Consider the following 20,886-nt stretch of genomic DNA (forward strand, 5'->3'; position numbering starts at 1 on the left):
AATTTCATCTCCAGGCAAGTTATTCCAGTCGAAGGCTACTCGGCGGCATCTGGTACCGGCCACTGTCCGAGCCAGGACATGGGTGAGATGGATCCCCCGCCGGGCCATTCCCGTGGGGCTAGGCAGGGGGTGGGCCTTCTCTAAACCGCACCTTGTCCTGATCCTAGGGCAGGCAGCTGGGGGACGGGCCCAGCCGACTCCTCCCTTAATGAACAAGGCTCTGCTGGGGCAGAGCGATTGCTGTGTTTGCAGGTATAGCCGCTACCTGCCTCCGCGAGCCCAGCGCTCCCCGCGGTGCCTGAGCCCAGAGGTGCGAGGAGACGTTCACCACTCAGCAGAGCATTAACGTGAGCAGCGGCTCGGGTCCGTCCTTGCAAAGCGTGTTATTAATTATTTCTAATATTTTTGGTCACCCAATCAGGTGACAGAAACGATGCCATGTGACTTAGGAGCCCAATCGCACAAGAGCTGGGTTAGAAGAAAATCGAGATAACCAAACAGTGGGGTTAACGTTGTAACCTGAATTATTTGTGACAAGACCCTGGAAGCAGCTCTGCCTGGCGCTAAGGAGGGTGGACTCGGGACTGTCTTAGATTTTAAGGCCAGAAGGGACCATTATGATCCCTGAGTCTGACCTTCTGCATAACCGGGGACAGAAACCCTAGCCCAGTGAGTCCCGCTTCCAGCCCATACCTTGTGGCTGAGCTAGCTAGCTGTTGGAACAGTCCACGCTTGATTTCAAGAGTTCAAGTGATGGAGAATCCACCCCACCCTGGGTAAATTGTCCCCGTGGTTCAGCCCCTTCCCTGTTACACATTTGCACCTTATTTCTAGTCTGAATTTGGCTAGTTTCAGCTTCCAGCCACGGGATCTCGTGCTGCCTGTCGCTGCCAGATTCCAGGGGCCTCCGCTCTCCGAAATCTCTTCTCCGAGGGGGGACCAGGCGCAAGGCTCCTCTTCACCTTCTCTTGGATAAACGAAATAGATGGCACTTCTTAAGTCTTTCTCCGTGAGGCAGGTTTTGCAGACCTTGAATCATTCTTGTAGCTCTTTTCTGATTTGGATTCCATTCCCTGCCCTGCTCACACCTTGTGTGAACTGGGCAAGTCACATAATTTCTCTGGGCCTCAGTTTCCCCATCTATATGATGGCAGCTTTTGGGCTGCCCGTGTGCTGCACTGGCCCTGCTCCCCAAGGGGGCATGGCCAGAATGCCCTGTGATCTGCTTCCCAATGTCCATAGGGAGCCATGGAAACAGTATGTAGTTACAGCAGCCCTGAGGCTGCTCTAACTCACAGCAGGAGCTAGGCAGAATGTGGGGAGCACAAAGGTGGCTCAAGGCCCCCTTAACACTCCCCCCTCCCCCACCCAAGCACAGGAATGGAGAAACTGAGGCATTGTCTACACAGGGAAGTTAGTGCACAATAAGCGAGGGTGTGACTGTAAAGTGCCCGACAACTCTGCACTAACTCTCTGTGTGGATGCTTGTACTGCACAGGGCGGTTTAGCTTTGTACACTTCCAAACACGCAGCTAATACTGACAAAGACACGCTTAGTGCATCCACCCGGGGAGTTTGTATGGAGTCACCAGTGTGCACCAGCTCCTGCCAGCTTTTCCCTGGGCAGACGAGCACTGAGAACTCAGCCTGTGGCAGGAGAGTATCTCTGAGCTACTGCGGACACAGGGCTAAATGCATCCCTGGCTGGTGTCTGACTTCAGAGGAGTTATGATAAGGATGAATCTGGCCCCTGATGCAGAAGGGGAAGTGGTACCGGCCCCGGCTCCCAGCAAACCAACCGTGGGGTGAGCGTGTGCGTACAGAGATATGGTATGTGGGGAGATGCAGGGATGATGGGTCAAGTGGCATTGGGTTCCTCTGTCCCTGCCCCGTGGAGACAGCAGCTGCTCCTGAGGCCGGCCCATGCCCATAGAATCATAGAATATCAGGGTTGGAAGGGACCTCAGGAGGTCATCTAGTCCAGCCCCCTGCTCAAAGCAGGACCAATCCCCAACTAAATCATCCCACCCAGGGCTTTGTCAAGCCTGACCTTAAAAATATCTAAGGAAGGAGATTCCACCACCTCACTAGGTAACGCATTCCAGTGTTTCACCACCCTCCTAGTGAAAAAGTTTTGCCTAATATCCAACCTAAACCTCCCCCACTGCACCTTGAGACCATGGCTCCTTGTTCTGTCATCTGCTACCACTGAGAACAGCTGAGCTCCATCCTCTTTGGAACCCCCCTTCAGGTAGCTGAAGGCTGCTCTCAACTCCCCACTCACTCTTCTCTTCTGCAGACCAAACAATCCCAGTTCCCTCAGCCTCTCCTCATAAGTCATGTGTGCCAGTCCCCTAACCATTTTTGTTGCCCTCCGCTGGACTCTTTTCAATTTTTCCACATCCTTCTTGTAGTGTGGGGCCCAAAACTGGACACAGTACTCCAGATGAGGCCTCACCAATGTCGAATAGAGGGGAATGATCACGTCCCTCGATCAGCTGGCAATGCCCCTACTTATACATCCCAAAATGCCATTGGCCTTCTTGGCAACAAGGGCACACTGTTGACTCATATCCAGCTTCTCGTCCACTGTAACCCCTAGGTCCTTTTCTGCAGAACTGCTGCCTAGCCATTCGGTCCCTAGTCTGTAGCGGTGCATGGGATTCTTCCGTCCTAAGTGCAGGACTCTGCACTTGTCCTTGTTGAACCTCATCAGATTTCCTTTGGCCCAATCCTCTAATTTGTCTAGGGCCCTCTGTATCCTATCCCTACCCTGCAGTGTATCTACCTCTCCTCCCAGTTTAGTGTCATCTGCAAACTTGCTGAGAGTGCAATCCACACCATCCTCCAGATCATTAATGAAGATATTGAACAAAACTGGCCCGAGGACCAACCCTTGGGGCACTCCCTTTGATACCGGCTGCCAACTAGACATGGAGCCATTGATCACTACCCGTCGAGCTCGACAATCTAACCAACTTTCTATCCACCTTATAGTCCATTCATCCAGCCCATATTTCTTTAACTTGCTGGCAAGAATACTGTGGGAGACAGTGTCAAAAGCTTTGCTAAAGTCGAGGAACAACACGTCCACTGCTTTCCCTTCATCCACAGAGCCAGTTATCTTGTCATAGAAGGCAATTAGATTAGTCAGGCATGACTTGCCCTTGGTGAATCCATGCTGACTGTTCCTGATCACTTTCCTCTCCTCTAAGTGCTTCAGAATTGATTCCTTGAGGACCTGCTCCATGATTTTTCCAGGGACTGAGGTGAGGCTGACTGGCCTGTAGTTCCCAGGATCCTCCTTCTTCCCTTTTTTAAAGATGGGCACTACATTAGCCTTTCTCCAGTAGTCCGGGACTTCCCCTGATCACCATGAGTTTTCAAAGATAATGGCCAATGGCTCTGCAATCACATCCGCCAACTCCTTTAGCACTCTCAGATGCAGCGCATCTGGCCCCATGGACTTGTGCACATCCAGCATTTCTAAATAGTCCCGAACCACTTCTTTCTCCTCAGAGGGCTGGTCACCTCCTCCCCATGCTGTGCTGCCCAGTGCAGTAGTCTGGGAGCTGACCTTGTTCGGGAAGACAGAGGCAAAAAAAGCATTGAGTACATTAGCTTTTTCCACATCCTCTGTCACTAGGTCGCCTCCCTCATTCAGTAAAAGGGGCCCACACTTTCCTTGACTTTCTTCTTGTTGCCAACATACCTGAAGAAACCCTTCTTGTTACTCTTAACATCTCTTGCTAGCTGCACCTCCAGGTGTGATTTGGCCTTCCTGATTTCACTCCTGCATGCCCGAGCAATATTTTTATAATCTTCCCTGGTCATTTGTCCAATCTTCCACTTCTTGTAAGCCTCTTTTTTGTGTTTAAGATCAGCAAGGATCCCATGGGCTCTGACGGAGGCCAGATCAAGTTAACCGCGTGGCGCCAACAAGGTGGCCTGGGTGGCATTTCAGGATGTGACTGGTGATTCGCTGTGGCAGGCGGCGATCATCTCGTTAATGTGCCTTGGGCTCCGGCCACCTCTAATTGCCGAGGGGGAAGGTGGGGGAGAGCTGGTTTCTTTCTCTCTCTCTCTCCTTTTTTCCCTTTGCCCATTTTATTCTATTTTGGACATGTTTGACCATAACGAGAAGCAGCTGGGCCCGCCCGAGCCCTGCGCTTTTCACACCGCCCCCAGGCTGCGTTTCTCATCAAGGCCTCCCCGGAGCAGCCCTGAACCGCACTGGGTAAATAAAGCCAGGCAATCAGCCTCTCGAGCCAGGTCCAAACTGCCGCCACAGCACAGCGAGGCCTCGGAAAGGCCGTCCTAGGGCACTGCCCCCGTCGGACATGTCCCAACCGTGGCGGGTGGGGCCTCTCGCCGGCCTTGGTAAGCCGGCTTGGTCCTTCATTCCTCAGCCGCTGCGTAAGGCCTTGCTCCAAAGGCTTCTGGGATTCGGGCCCCGAGCAGCTTGTGGGTCTGATCCTGCCAGCCCTTGCGGGGAGGGATTCTGAGTGACCGCAGCCTGCAGGAAAGCTGTGCGCAGTGCTCAGGAGGGTTTGGGCTGGAGGCTGCAGGCAGCAGCTCCGCCAAGGGAGCAGAAGGGGGCTGCCCCAGACCAACTCAGGAGCTGTGCCGAACCGGTCTCTGCTGGGAGTCTGTTCCCCCTGGGCCGAGCCGGTAGGAGTCGCGCTGCGCCCACCTCAGTGTCGCCTCCCCCTGGGCCGAGCCGGGAGACACACTGACCTGGAATCAGCTGGGACTCATCTGCCTTTGCCCGTGTTTCCCCCCCACCCCCTGGGACGGGGTCCTGGCTGTGAACCCTGCGTCTCCGGTAGCGAGTCCCCCAGCAAACCCCAGTTCTGCACGCTCCCCCATTCAGCCGTTGCTGCTTAGCAGCTCTCCATGGGGCACAACAAATGGGGCCAGAGACGGGGGTGCGAGTGGCCCTGGTAGAGTTTGGAGAGCCCCTCCCTGAGGCAAGAACACACCAATGTCTTCCTGTTGGGCCGGCTGCCGCCTGAGGCTGCTGGAGAGCTCCTGCCCCACAGGAAGGCGTGCCCCCCCCAAAGGTGGGGAGAGGCAGGTCACTAGGCTGTCCTTGTGGGCTGGCTCTGGGGCAGCACCTCCAGGGGGTAGGAGTGCAGAGGCATGAGGGGGGTGAGAGGAGAAAGCAGGGGGAAGGACGCACAAATTCCCTATGCTCAGACGTCTCCCGAGGGAGGACTCAATGCAAAGATGCAGGGGCACCCCCTCGTCCTGGGAAGAGCCCCACAGGAGCACGGCAGGAGGAAGGGGGTCCCGCAGCACAGAGTTGTGCTGGCTGCCAGCCGAATGGCCGCCATTGCACATGACTGAGGCAGGATCATCCAGTGGTTAGAGCCCTGAAGAAACCTGGGTTCTGTCCCAGCTCTACTACAGAGTCCCTGTGTGGCCTTGGGTGAGTCCTTTAGCCTCTCCAGAGCTCAGTTCTCCCTCCACAGAACGTGGCTAACACCCTGCGCTGCGTCCCTGCGAGGAGACATACATCACTGAGTCTGATGCTCTGCTCCTCTGGTAATGGGGGCCAGAGATTGCTCCATCCAGCCCCATGTGCCACGCCCTGCAGAGTCACATCAGACCCTGGTGTCTAGCCTGTGTCCTGACTGCAGGGGTGGCCAACAGCATGACTGCGGGGAGGTGTGGGGGATGCTTTTCCTTCCCGAACTGTGCAGCAACCATTCAGGGCCCGAAGCATGGGGCTGGCTTGCCCTTAGCCGTGCTCAGCCGCCAGCATTGCTATTGGCCTGGTCATCATCCAGACCCATCCGGAATCCAAGCGGACAATGACCTTCCCCATCGCAGCCCTGGGCGGTTGGCTTTCCGGGCTGGCTCACGAAGACAGTGCAACCCCGAGAAGAACATAGCTGAGTAGGAAGAAGGAGCCTCTCTGCAGGGACCAGCTATTCACGCGAGGAGCCTGTTTTCACCCTGCCAGCCAATAATTGTCAGTGCCCCAACTCTTCTGCCAGCCTCGCTCTACAGAACCTGCCTCTACGCGCATCTCTGCACCTCCCCCCCCCCCCCCCCTGTGAAGCAACCAAAGGCGGACTGATGCTTAGCCATTGCCCATCCAAGATCCCCTGTGGTATCTCCTCTCCCTCCTGTAAGGCGCCCATTGGATGTTCTTGAACAGCTGCGGCACCCTGAGCATCACCTTCCCCCCCACGACGCCTCGGACGCCCCGCCCAGCCTGCAGCAACGAGTTCTGGTGCGTGGCTCTCCGGTGCAGGGGGAGAGACGGTCTCCTTCCGCAGCATCTCTGGAGGCCAAGCAACCAGCCAGCTAACCCTGAGCCGGCTGCTCGTGGTTTTGTGGATTAGAGACAAAGCCGTCCCAGCTGGTGGCTTGGAAGGCCAGCGGCATAATCAGAGTGTGAGGTTTCGCATCTCCCGGAGAGCTGCCGCCATGGGAGAGTTTATTTTCATACTTGACGAGGGTTCCTTAGCATGACATCAGAGCTTCAGCTTGTGGGTGGGATGCATGTCAGGCTGGTTCCAACCAGCTGCGGGAAAGCTCGGCGGGGGTCTCATGGGCTTGGGGCAGCCAGGAGATCTGGACGCAGTCTCCGGGGCACTGCTGGGATGCAGGGGGAACCATAAACAATGCACAAGGGGCCGTACAATGAGCCAAGCCCCCTCCTGGCACTCACTGGACGCTACTGCTCTGCCTTGGGGCCGCAAGCAGGGCCCAGAGCTTCCTGGGTGAGGAGCTCAGACGCGTTATATTCCCCCAACACCTCCGCCATAGAGGAGCGTCTCCCACATCCCTGGACATGCAGGGGCTCCTGTGATCCTTCAGGCGCCCTGGGGGGCCCAATGCCCCCTTGGGTGGTGGGCTGGGCTCAGCTTCTCGGTGTTGCTGCTGGCTGCACCGGGCAAACAGCACCCGAACCATCACCACAGCCTCTGCTGGGGGCTGCTCCCAAGGGCTCAGCTCAGAGCTTCACCCTGCACAAGTGCTGGGCCTTTTCCTCCCTCTCCTCCAGCCCCGTCTCACCTGCTGCCTGCAGCCACTTTGCACGGTCGGGCTGAACGGATTCTTTAGGGGGAGGCATCGCAGCTTGTGTAGACACACCCAAGGTAGCTCGACTCTAACGCACCCAGGCACCGGAGCGGTGACACCGTGGAAGCACCGGCCGCGTGAGTCTGCCGGGAACACGGGGTGGTTGCTCCGGTGGCCAGTCTGCTGCCACCGTCTTCGGGTGCATTACACGTGGGTGCCAGCCGGGCGTGAGGGGGAGCCCTCGCTCAGCCGGCGCCAGCACACCAGCGAAGGGCCCTGGCTTGATGAGCCGCGCTGGGAGGTAGCTGTGTGACGTGTCTGTGAACGTCCATGTGGCTGGAGCCGGGGACTTGGATTCCTTGTGGGGTCAAGCCCCGCCCTGGCCTGCTGTGCGTGAGCGCTCGGCAGGCTGGGTGTGGGGCGGGGTGCAGTGCAGCTTGCACGCCAGGATCTACCCGAGTTACAGCGAACCCAGCGGGGAATAGAATCAATATCACGAGCTCCTGGACCAGCCCCGCAGCTGGACAATTCCCCCCCACACACCCACACAACGGTGACCCTGCCCAGGGGGGTGGCGTTTAGGTCCAGTTTCACTGCCGGCACCGGACGCATGAGTGCTGGGATGCCCTGGAAAAGGCGGGAGCCCCTGGAGCTGGGAGTCAAGCCATGCTCGTGGTATTTCTGACCTCGCTGGAAGCAGGCCCTGTTTGCTATTGTCTAGTGGGTAGGGCCGTGAACTAGCAGTGTGGAGACCTGGGTTCAGTTCCTGACTCTGCTACTCACCTGCTGGGTGACCTTGGGCACCTCATTTCCCTGCTCTGTGCCTCAGTTTCCCCTCCCTCTTCTTTGTCTGTCTTGTCCCTTAGCACTGTAAGCTCTTTGGGACAGGAACTGTCTCTTACAGCTGAGCTGTACGTGGTGTTATTCAGGGATGACGCTGCACGTGGACTCTCTTATTCCAGAGCAAGCGTGCCTTGTTCCTGCTCAGCTAAACCCACAATCACAGTGTTTATACAGCGCCTTGCGTAAGGGGCCCCCCCTCTCGGCTGATGCTGCCGTAACCCTAGACCTGGCACTCCCGGCACCTTCTAGATATGAGCGGGCGCGCGTGTCCTCCGGGGGTGCTCAGCCCTAGACTGCAGAGCTGGGAGTTCAGGACTCTGGCTGCTTTGGCCACCCAACCACAAACCCCGTTCACTCACCCCTCCCGGCTGCAGCCCAGGGTGGGAATAACCTCCCTGCTGAGCCCCCCGTGCCGGAGCTGACGCACAGCAGAGGGAATGCAGGGAAGGGCTAAATAAATAGCTCCTGGCACAAATGATCATTCACGTGCAGCTTCCCCTTGAAGGTTTGAATTTCCCCGCCCCACCCCCCTTTGGGTTTCGGAAAAGCTGCATGGAGTCAGCGCCTGTTCATTGACCTCCTAGCGCTGCCTCTGCCCCCATCCCACCACCTTGCTCCCGCCCCTGGTCCCCTTCCCCCCCGGGGGCATGGGGCTTTGCTTCTGTCACTCCTAGTCCCTGGAGCCCAGCCCCCTCCCGTGCCCTGTGCTGAGCCCTCACAGCCTGGCCCTTCCTTTGTGCCTTGGCTCTGAGTGACTGTCCCACACGGGGTGTTAGCAGGACCCAGCGAACAAGCCCCAGGAGACTCTCGGCAGACCAAGTGAGCGAAGGGTGGCTGCCTGCGGGATGTGGGTCCCCCATAGCCCCTCAGCAAAGGGTGGTTTGGCCGATGGGATGAGGCAGTGACCCAGGAGGTGGCTGGGTTAGGCTGCATGTTGAGTCCTGGACGTACATTTCAGTGCCCGGACTGGTCTGTGGTGTTCATGTGGGCCTTACCACGGCACCTCCCGAGCCCTGATTTCAGAGCTGGCCCCCTGGCATCATCATAACTGCAAAGAAATCAAATTCTTGAAGGAAATTCCGTCCTGTCGGCCCCCGCACTGCACCTGTCCTCTCGGGCTGTGCCAGGTGTCACCGAGTCCCCAGACGATGCTCTGGAACTGCTCCCTACGAAGCCAGGCAGGACTCTGGGGAAGTCTCTCTGGGAGCAGCCTGTCTGCAGGACACACAGCTCACCCGGCTCCACCTTCCTGGGTCTGACCTCGGAGCATTCAGCATCCTCTGCCCCTCCGTGCGCTTCCCCCAGCGAGTCCGCTCAGGCAGGCTCCTGGGGAAGCCAGAGGGTCCTGCCCCCCAACTCCACAGTCAGACGGGACTCTCAGCCAGCCAGTAAAACAGAAGGTTTATTAGACGACAGAAACATGGTCTAAAACAGAGCTTGCAGGTGCAGAGAACCGGATCCCTCAGCTGGGTCCATTTTGGGGGCAGTGAGCCACACAACCACATCTGCGCTTCACTCCATGTCCCAGCCAGCCCCAGGGGCCAGGAGGACACCTGATTCCTTTGTTCTCCAACCCTTTAGCTCTCACCTTGCAGGGGGGAAGGCCCAGGCCATCAGTTGCCAGGAGACAGGGTGTCTGCCATTCTCTGTGTCCAGACCCCTGCACACACCTGCCCTCTAGGGCTCTGCAGTGATCATACACCCTTATCCCACCACCTAGATACTTAAGAACTGCCTAGGGGAAACTGAGGCACCCCCACAATATTCAGAGAAAACATTAAGAACAATCCCAGTTCGTCACACCAGGCAACCAGCTACCTGGGTGGGACAAAACCCTTGTGGTGTAGCCCATTGATGGGGCTTGTCAGGCACCAGGGGACGGATTGGGAAACGCAAAGCCACTTGGATGTTTATAGATCAGGAGTTTTTGATCAGGGGCTGGCGCAGCCAGGCCAGCCTAGCTGGGAGGAAAAATCTGTGATGGGCAAAGAGACAGAGGAGACTGCGACTGGGAGATAAACGATCCTAGGGCAGGTTTCAGGGTAGCTGCCGTGTTAGTCTGTATTCGCAAAAAGAAAAGGAGTACTAGTGGCACCTTAGAGACTAACAAATTTATTTGAGCATAAGCTTTCGTGAGCTACAGCTCACTTCATCAGATGCATTCAGTGGGAAAAAAACCTAGGGCAGTTGGTGTGTGGGATTTAGCTACCACAGGGCCTTAGAAATGCCAGAGAGAGAGCAACACTAGGAATGAGGGACAGGTTAGATGAGATCTTCCCAAACCGCTATGAAAAATAAACTAAAGCCACAGAGAAGGAGTAACTTCTGCTCTCCCAAGTGATCTGTGAACAGAAAGGGGAGACAGAGGAGCGGAGAGCCAGAGAAAGGAAAACTGCCTGACGGTGCCCACCGGATGCAGCAGGGAGCCGTGTCTCTGCATGGCTGATTGCACTGCTGGGGATGTGGCAAACCCCAGCCTGCTGGAGCGGCCTGGGGGGTTCTTCCCCCTTGTTTCCAGCAGCCTGGTTTCCTGCTGGAAGGGCCAAGCCCCTTGTCAGCAAAGCTGCTGTACGTGGGGCAGGCTCCTGGGAGCCCACGGTGGCGTCCTGACCGGGGGCAGCTCACGCTGTGCAGCACGTTATCCTGCCGTCGCGCGGAGAGCTGGGGTCTCTCTGGCGAAGGCGGCTCTGGGGGACGTCAGGTCCCAGCTGGCCACCATGGGCCAGCGCGTGGGGGCCACGGGCTGTACTGGTGCCGACGGATGGGGAGGTGAGTGTGTCACTGTTGCGGGACTGTGTGCACCCGTCCCCCTGTGCTCCCTCTGAGTGCACCGGCCCTGGGGTCAGGCCTTGTGCCTTCACCCTGCATTCCCCTGCTGTCAGACCCCCCCCGGGCTGCAGAGCCCTGATTGTCCACGCACCCCCCCAGCAGGTTTAGGACCCCGTCAGGCACCTGGGGGCGGCGTGGGGTGACCAGGCAGCCTTCTTACCCAGCCGTGTTTATCTCGGCAGGGAATGGAGCCTCAGAGAGGGAGGATTTGAGAACAGCAAGATGTCTACACAAAGGTCTGTCGTAGCTAAACCCTGCTCCCCTAGGATGGCGGCCTAGGTAGGCCTAGCCGCTGCAGCCACCCCAGAGGGTACCTGTCTCCCTCTGGTGCCCCCAAACAATGCCCCCTCTCTTGGGAGGCCCCCCTTTTTAAGCTGCCAGCATTCCTCTGTTTTTCCATGTCCCTGGGCCTTGGCCCTACTTTTGCAAGGGAGGAGATAAAATCTTCCCATCTAACAGCCTGGGCATTGTCTCTTAACAACCCTCAAGTGTTTGTGGAGAACATCTTATCTTGGGTCTTTCTTCTTCCTTCCTGCTTGTTTTTCCTCACAGCCCCTGTTAAGCCCCAGAGATTCCCTGGGAGCAGGCCAACATACAGCATTCATCCATCACTGCAGAGCAGCACCTGTGCCATCACAGGGCACAGCGGGGCCAGCCAGCGATCATGCCCGGGTCTCTGCGACGGGAGGTGTTGTATTTGCACTAGGCTGCGTCCATCCACATCTGATCACCAGCCCTGGAGAGAGAGATGGGGAGGTGGGAACCAAACAGGGAGGCAAAGACTGGGCACCCCCTCTGAACCCAGTAGCCTTTGACTTCTGTCTGGATCGGACTAACTGGAGCAGGGTCTGGGAGCCAGGACTCCTGGGTGCTGTCTATGGCTCTAGGAAGGGGGGGGGGTCTAGTGGTTAGAGCAGGGAGAGTGAGAACCAAGACTGCTGAGTTCTATCCCTGTCTCTGGCAGAGCAGTGTCATCTAGTGATTAGAGCACAGGACTGGGAGCCAGGACTCCTGGGTGCTGTCTATGGCTCTAGGAAGGGGGGGTGTCTAGTGGTTAGAGCAGGGAGAGTGAGAACCAAGACTGCTGAGTTCTATCCCTGTCTCTGGCAGAGCAGTGTCATCTAGTGATTAGAGCACAGGACTGGGAGCCAGGACTCCTGGGTGCTGTCTATGGCTCTAGGAAGGGGGGGTGTCTAGTGGTTAGAGCAGGGAGAGTGAGAACCAAGACTGCTGAGTTCTATCCCTGTCTCTGGCAGAGCAGTGTCATCTAGTGATTAGAGCACAGGACTGGGAGCCAGGACTCCTGGGTGCTGTCTATGGCTCTAGGAAGGGGGGGTGTCTAGTGGTTAGAGCAGGGAGAGTGAGAACCAAGACTGCTGAGTTCTATCCCTGTCTCTGGCAGAGCAGTGTCATCTAGTGATTAGAGCACAGGACTGGGAGCCAGGACTCCTGGGTGCTGTCTATGGCTCTAGGAAGGGGGGGTGTCTAGTGGTTAGAGCAGGGAGAGTGAGAACCAAGACTGCTGAGTTCTATCCCTGTCTCTGGCAGAGCAGTGTCATCTAGTGATTAGAGCACAGGACTGGGAGCCAGGACTCCTGGGTGCTGTCTATGGCTTTGAGTGAGGAGCGGGTTCTAGTGATTAAAGCAGGGGGGGATTTGGTGCCAGGACTCCTGGGTTCCTGCTGACCTTTCTGTAGTACCACTTTGCTCCTAGTAGGTTAAAATAAATAACCCCAAAGCCGTAGTAGCTTTCACGTCCATCGCCCCCGTGTCCGTAAGGGCCTTTGACAAAGCCAAACGGATGGTGGAAAACAATCCCGAGTGCTAATCTGTTCAACACCAGCACTCGCCGTCCCCACGGGTTCTGAGGTCAGTGACGCACACTCCAAACTATTCAGCCACCGTTCTTCTGCAAACACCTCCTCCCCTCTCCATTCGAGACTAGGTCCAACCCAGGCTGCAGCCCTGCTCGCACACTGGCAGGACATGCCTTCGTGTCTGGGCACTCTTCGGAGGCCTGCCTGGAGCACCGACACCATGCATGCAGGGGTGCGCAAGGGGGGTGGTGGGGAAGGGACATTCTCTGCAGGGGTCCCTGGAGAGAGCAGTTTGAATAACAACACTAAAAGCATTCTCCACTCACCACTACATTCCCCCAGGCCCCTTAGAGATGGAGACAAGGATGCACAAATCAGCAAAGTCACTGGCTTGAGGTCACATAGCAAGTCAGTGTCAGCCTCCAGGAGTCCCCCTGCTGTGAGCACACACCCACCCAGAGCCAGGATAGAACCCAGGAGTCCTGGCTCCTAATTCCCCAGCCGCTACCCTCTCACCCTTGAAGCCAGGATAGAAGCCAGGAGTCCGTCTCCCGTGATCTGAACATTAAACAACACTTGAACCCAGGAGTCCTGAGATCCAGCCTCCGGCTCTGACTGCTGGAGTGAGCTCTCTGCCACTCAAGGAGCAGCTGAGATTCTCCACCCCCTGATCTGGGGCAGCCTAGCGCTGTGTACTGGGGTCTCCCTCCAGCGTGAGGTCCCCATGTGGGACTCTTCATGGACAATGAGCTCCAGGCAGGCTGAGCCCAGGCTGACATGGCTTTGGATCCCTGCAGGTGCTGACGTGGGGCTGTGGGACTGGGACTGGCTGGCACTCATTGGGGGAGAGCACTTTCTGCCTGGAAAAATCTCAGCCCAATGGCTCGGGCAGTGCCTGCGGCTCATCGGGCAGGGTCCCAGCTCCCAAGCACGTGCAGCGAGAGAGGAAGATGCTCGTGTCTCCAACACCCCCAGGGGCCACTGCACAGTCAGCTTCCTGCAGGTGGATGGGCAGCTGAGGCACACGCGCTGTCCACTCCAGCCCTGGGAATGAGGAGAGAGGGAACGGAGCCATCCCAGCAGCAGGGTGGACCCAGGTTGCCTGGGACCGCAGGTTCAAAGCATCGTGCCAGCCCTTCACCCGTCCAGGGGGCAGTTCACCATGGGTGGGGGGTCAAGCCTTAGAAACCAGCTCAGCGTGGGCACTGTGAGAACAAGGGGTGGTTCACCTGGTTGTCCTTGGCCAACTTTTCCCCTGTATTGTGGGGGTGCTGAGAGCCATTGAACCAAACTGTAAACCCTGTATATGATGGAAACCACTTCAAGCCAGGGGGTGCTGCTGCGCCCCCAGAACCCCTAGTTCCAGCAGCCCTGGTCCTCCCACACTTGTGCTGGGGTGTGCCCCACCCCAGAAGCAGCTGCATTTCTGTAGCAGAGGGAATCTGCTGGGGCTGGAGCAGTGTGTAATATGGACCGTATGAACTGGAACCATAAACTCACTGACCATTAAATCCCGCCAAATGAGGGTAGATCCATCCCCATCATCGTATCCGCTCATTATACTCCACACTGAACATAGCCATTATATGGACAACATACCCCCATATCTCAATGTCTGTACTTTGAGCGGTTAAACTTTTACCCCCAATCAGGGAGACTGCAGATTATGTATCCCTTACGCCACCAGCTCCTAAACCAAAATCCGAAACAAACTTGATAATCTGTACCTTATTCCCTGATAACAAGAAGCTTCTATGCTTGAACTCTGTACCGTTTTCTTTTTATTTCAACATTATCTTAATAAAATTATTAAGGGATCTGTGCTAGTGACAAAGGCCAGGGCCTACAGCCCAGTCGCTGAGGGGAAGGGACAGATGGAAAGGGCCAAGTGTCACAGCTGGGATAAACAGGCATGGGGAGGGGGAGCAAATTCCCAGAGCAGCTCAGCCCCCAGCAGCTCCCATTGATCTCCCTGGGAGGGGAGGGAGATAGTGATTGTTCTCAGGGGGGAGGGAGATTTTCCATTATTCTCCAAGCAGGGGAGGGGGTGCTCCTTTGTTCTCAGTGGCTGCTGCTGGGCATGGAGGGCTATAGAAACCTTGGCCCTCTCTCACTGGGATCACCAGGACTTCGGTAGGGCCAGAGCACAAGCAGCCCCCTATCTAACGCCCGGCGGGCCCAGCACCCGGACCGGGGCCTCTGGGGGCCTTGCTCATACCAGTGAGCTGCCAGGTGGAGCTTGGCTTCTCTGCTGCACAGAACGGGGGGAATGGGGAGCTTGTCTGCTGGGAGCACCCATCCGTGCTTCCTCCTTGCCACAAACAGGCTGTGCTGACAGTTGCGAACTCGGCCTTCTCACCCAGCGGGAGACCCCTTCAGCATGAATTCCATACGTGGCAAAGGCAAATGGCCGGAAACCTGGGGGAGAGCCCCTCTCTGACACCCTGTCAGGGTTCCCTCCCCATTCTGAACTCTGGGGTATAGATGTGGGGACCCACATGAAAGACCCCCTAAGATTAATTCTACCAGTTTAGGTTAAAAACTTCCCCAAGGCACAAATTCTGCCTTGCCCTTGGACAGTATCGCTGCCACCACCAAGTAAGTTAGACAAAGATTCAGGAAAAGGACCACTTGGAGTTCCTGGTTCCCCAAAATATCCCCCCAAGACCCTTCACCCCCTTTCCTGGGGAGGCTTGAGAATAATATACCAACCAAATAACCAAGGTGAGCACAGACCAGACCCTTGGGTTTTTAGCACACTAAAAACCAATCAGGTTTTTAAAAACAGAACTTTATTATAAAGAAAAAGTAAAAGAAGCACCTCTGTAAAATCAGGATGGAAGATAATTTTACAGGGTAATAAGAATTAAAACAGAGAGGATTCCCCTCTAGGCAAAACTTTAAAGTTACAAAAATCAGGACTAAACCTCCCTCTTAACACAGGGAAAATTCACAAGCTAAAACAAAAGATAATCTAACGCATTTCCTTGCTTTATTTACAATTTTTGTAATCTAGATGCTTATTTCCGGTAGGGTTTTAGGAGAGGGTTTTTTTTTTTCTGTCCTGGTCTCTCTTTGTCCTGGAGAGAACAACAAAAGACCACAAACGAACAAAACCTCCCCCCACAGATTTGAAAGGATCTTCTTCCCTTATTGGTCCTTTTGGTCAGGTGCCAACCAGGTTATCTGAGCTTCTTAACCCCTTATAGGTAAAGGAGGGATTTTATGCTACCCTTAGCTGTATGTTTATGACACACCAGCACTGCTCCAACAGACACAGGGTGCTGCAAACCTCCCCTGGTTCAGTGCGGAGCTGTTACAGGACCCCTCTCACCAACCTGGCATCAACCGGGCAAGGCAAACTCTGGAGAAGTAGGGGTGATGGATTGACAGGACAAGCCTTGCTCTGGTGCCCACATTACCTTAATGAAACGTCACGTTCTCCACGCACCTGGAGGAAAACCCCTGGTCGAGCTGAGCCTTGCAGCGAGTTACTACATGGTGCAGAATGGCCCCTCACTGCATGCAATTCCTTTGGAGTGTGTGTGTGTGTGTGTGTGGGGTGGGGTGGGGGTGGGGGGTCTAAGGCAAGCATGTGAATTGTTCGGCTGACGATCCAAGTCAGATAGCTCAGCTCCACTGGCTCAAAATTTTTTGCAAGATATTTATAAGAATCTTTCCCCATGAGAAAAAATAAACAGCCTTCTTTAAGTCTGCTCGCTCCTTGCCATGGGAAGTCAGGGGCCTAGAGCTCTCCAAGGAGTAGGGAGGTCGTTGTGAGTCATCCAGTGTTTACCCTACTTGCCTGGGGCTGGAGCAAGCCAGGCTTGACTCCCTGCTCCGCCCTCACCTGCCTCGGTGACCTTGCAGCAAGGCACTGCAGGCTGGATTTCAATGGGGCGCAGGGGCTTCCCAAATCCCAGTTGGCGCCGCTCTGCAGCCTTTGGTGCCTAAACCCCTTTGATGCTCTGGCCCTTCGTCTTGTGTTCCCCCTCTGTATAATGGGGATCATGACACTTCCCTGCTGCTCGGGGCAGCCATGCGGCTAAACCTCTCAAAGCTTGGGAGGGCTGGGTCGGTACGGTACGGCATGGTATGGGCTCACAGGGCGGTGCGCATTATCGCCTGCAGCTGCAAAGCATGAGGTGCTGTTGTGGTCATTAACCAAACACAATGTGTGCAGCGGCTTTGATTAGGCCCCTCCCTGGTGTCTCTCCTGCAGCTGCCAGGCCAGCTGCACTTGGGGTGCTCCAGGGCTGAGACACGGCCGCCTGTATATAGGTACCCCCAGGTAGTTCACAGATGAGCGCCAGTAGCTGGCACTCGAGAACACGGCGGGTAGCTGCCTGGGCCAACGAAACGCTGTGCGAATGGCTTCCTCTGAGCAGTAATGACGCGGCAGCCGGCTGAGGTGACCTGGCCCAGCCCCGCACCTTTACTTTTAGAAGCATTAAGAGGCAGCTTTGGGAATTTATTAGAGCAAAAGCTTTCGTGAGCTACAGCTCACTTCATCCGATTCATGCTGTAATAAATTGGTTAGTCTCTAAGGTGCCACAAGTCCTCCTTTTCTTTTTACGGATACAGACTAACACAGCTGCTACTCTGAAACCTTTGGGAGTTGTTTACCTCGTCCCCACTGGCTGCCCCATCCCCTTTGATCTGGCAAAGGGCAGCATGGAGAGTCAGGCCAGAAAAATGCTCCAGACCGGCCAAACCATGTTTAAAAGGGAAAACATCGTCCCGTGAAGAGAAGGTGTTTTTTGACCTATAAACACAAGGAGACTTGGGCAGAAATTGGTCCATTTCTTTTTCTTTGAAGCTTTATCAACATCCCAGTCCCCCTCAGAAGCCAGTAACAAGCCGATGCCTCCCAGAACTGTGCAGCTGCTGGCAAACTAATAAACCCTTTGGGACGTGAGCCACTGGTGCTATTCTTGTTCTGTAGAGGGGGAAACTGAGGCAGAGAGTGGGCAAGTGACTTGCCCAAAGTCACCCAGTAAATTAATGTCAGAGCCAGAAATAGCCCCTGCAACTTCCCAACCCCCGGATTGAGGCAACGCTGGGTTTATGATCCTGCGTAGATCGAAGCCAGTGATATAATGATATCAGGCCCAGTTCTGTCACCCTTATTCCCATGAAAAGGTCCTTAACATCACACTTCTTCACACGGGCATGAGGGGCAAGCTCTGGCCCATAATCAGGCGTACTTCGTGCGTCTGCAAGCTCTGGAGGCCGCTGTCTCTGTTTCTTCCTGTGGCCTGCGGGGACGCAGCAGAGCGAGACGCTTGTGACATTACGTGGATGCTGCTGCTTCTCCAGTGCTTTGAGGTCTTGGCTGCTACACACTTGCCCAGGGTGTAATATAGCAGCATGCCCTCTTGCGTGGCCTGCGGCACACGAGCCCCTCGGCTCCCGGACCAAGGCACCGACTAGGAATTTGAATGAGCTTTTCAGGCAGCAGCAGGCATTTAGCCTCCCCATCAGCCAGTGACATCGGGGGCAGGCCTCCAGGCTGCCGCATTCACTCCCAATTACACCACCCCTCGGCTCAGTCAGCTGGAGCTTTGTTCCTAGGCGCGGTAGAAACAGCCAAGCCCCAAATTGTGAATTTAGAATCCAGGCTCCTGTTCAAATTACACCCCAGTTAGGCCAGAGCCAGGCTCCCATGCAATTAAATCCAGCACAATTAAGGCACTTTAATTAAATGCCACCAGCGGTTTTTGTGCCTCTGTGGTTAACCCCTTCGGTGCCGGATTGAACCAAATCCTCCGAAGCTGCACGGTTCTGGCTGTGTTGGGCGCTTCGGTGATGACATGCAGGTCCCAGGCTTTGGCTGGTGGCACTAGCCTTTGCCAACATGACCCGGGCCGAGTGAGCAGTCTGCCTCTCCACCTCCAGGACAGGTGTCAGCGTAGCGCGTTCAGAGCTGCCAGCAGAGGGTGCTGAAGGGAACACGGCTATTTTCCTGGCAGTCTAGTACCAGGTTCTCCAGCCACTGGTATCTGGCAGCCAAGCTTGTGCGGCTGGTTACTTGGGCATTGGCTGTTCAGCCCATTCATGGCACAGCTTCTGGGTCCTTTGGACACATTTAACCAGAGCTAGCCAGAGCCACGCCTTGACTCAAGGGACGGCTGGGTTTAGAGCTTGCTAGCTGGGCGGCGTGGAGCGGGGGTGGGGGGCACAGATTGATGCTCTCATGGGAGCTGTGTGTCTGAATGGGATTGATGGGTGGGGGGAGCAAAGCAAGGCTAGTCCCAGGAACAGGGCCGCAAGAGAGAGAGAGAGAGAGAGAGAGCAAGGTGTATATGGAGATTAGATTAGATATTGGGGGTGTATGAAGATAGATAGATAGATCGATAGATAGATAGGGTTGTGACGAAGTGGGACTGTTCTTAATGTTTCCTCTGAATACTGTACGGGTGCCTCAGTTTCTCCTATGCATTTCTTAAGTCTCTAGGTGGTGGGCTAAGCGGGTGTAATTGTTGCACAGCAAAGGGCCAGGGTACATAAATGGCTGACACTCTGTCTCCTGGTAACTGATGGCCTGGGCCCTTCCCCCCTGCAAGGTGAGAGCTAAAGGGTTGGAGAACAAAGGAATCAGGTGAGCTCCTGGCCCGGGAACAGGACAAAGCCGAGAGGAGGAGGGGGTGGAGAGTGAGTCAGTTGGGAGCTGGCTGGAGACGAGGAGTGAAGTGCAGATGTGGTTGTCTGGCTCACTGCCCCCCAAAATGGACCCAGCTGAGGGGTCTTGTTCTCTGTACCTACAAGCTATGTTTTAGACCGTGTTCCTGTCGTCTAATAAACCTTCTGTTTTACTGGCTGGCTAAGAGTCACGTCTGACTGTGAGGTGAACGGGAGGTTGGATTGCGGGTGAATGGGTGGGTGAGCGGGAGGTTGGATTGCTGGTGAACAGGTGGGAGGCTGGATTGCTGGTGAATGTGGGGTGAGCGGGAGGTTGGATTGCTGGTGAATGGGTGGGAGGTTGGATTGCTGGTGAACGGGTGGGCGAGGGGGAGGTTGGATTGCTGGTGAATGGGTGGTTCTGAGGAGCCCAGGGAGATGGACTCTACAGCCCAATCAGCCCTCTAAGAGCAGTACCATAATTGCCTCCCTTGAGCCAGCGTCACTGCAGGGCTTACAGCTTTGTGCCATGCAGGCGCTCAGGTTCCTTCAGTTCCGGCTGGGCCGAGCCATGGGTTGGGAAATACTTAACAAGAGGGAGCCAGGGCCCGAGCAGTTTTGCTGAGAGAGAGAGAGAGAAAACGAGCACACACAGTGACCATGGCCGATACCTGCGTTCCAGCCCCGGCTCCAGCCCAGCTTGGGCCGATGCTGCACGTGGCGCAACCAGGGACACACCTCATCCAGACTGATGAAAACACAGCCATATATTTTATAATAAATAATGTACAAATCTACACAATTTATCGACATGCCTTGGCAAACCAGACCGTCCTACACAGACCGTTATCCATAGCAGAACCCTGCCCCTGTGTCTCGACACACCAGGAGCAGCCAGGCTGGTGGACAGGCCCTTGCATTAATTCAGGCCAATTGCACTGAACTGTTCCATGGACCAACACTGGCCTGGAGCCAGCCAAGCAGAGCTGCTGGCTCTGGTGTGGGATGGTCCCTGGTTGAGTAGGGTGCTATGGACACAAGGCCGGAGATTTGCAAATCACTGCGCATTAAGGTTGTCTGGGGCAGCGAGTCCACGGGTGGCATGTGCTGTATCCAGTTCTGGTGTGGACACCTGCTCAGGGTCTGTTTGCCAAGTCGGATTTTTTCCCTACACACTTTTTCTTAATTTCCCCTCTTTTCCAGAGGGGAGGAACGTTATTATCAAATGCTGGGAGGACGTATTTTACCCATCCAACCCATAGGAAATTAGGAAAGAAAATAATTTTGGTTTTAATTTGTGGCCCCCCCCACCAAAGAAAAGATTGCTTGAAAAAATGGCCTGGTGCCAACCGCCAGTGATGCTGTAGAGAAGCCCGTATCAAGGGGTACTGTGGTCTATTCTAGGGGAGACTCCATTTGCTTTGCTTTATAATTCTACTGCTTTCCGTACCTTGGCAGGGAGGATGGGGGGACACTATGAAATGGATGCCAAATTCCTGGTTTTTTTCCTTTCCCTTTAGCACATCCGATGGGGTTTCATTTCTGGCCTGCTCTGCACTGACCCAAATGGAAGCATTTCCTGCTTGAAGAGGAGGCTGTCCGGCCCAGTGGCTATGGATTTCCTTATCTGCAGCACTCATCACCCTTTAGATCATTAATATTAACACAGGAAGCATGTAAAAATATCTAATTTGCTTCTCTGTATTGTTCACTTTCCCAACCTGAAAAGAGGGGCTGCTGG

This window comes from Natator depressus, chromosome 25 (assembly GCF_965152275.1).
Source record: "Natator depressus isolate rNatDep1 chromosome 25, rNatDep2.hap1, whole genome shotgun sequence".
NCBI classification, from domain to species: Eukaryota; Metazoa; Chordata; order Testudines; family Cheloniidae; genus Natator; species Natator depressus.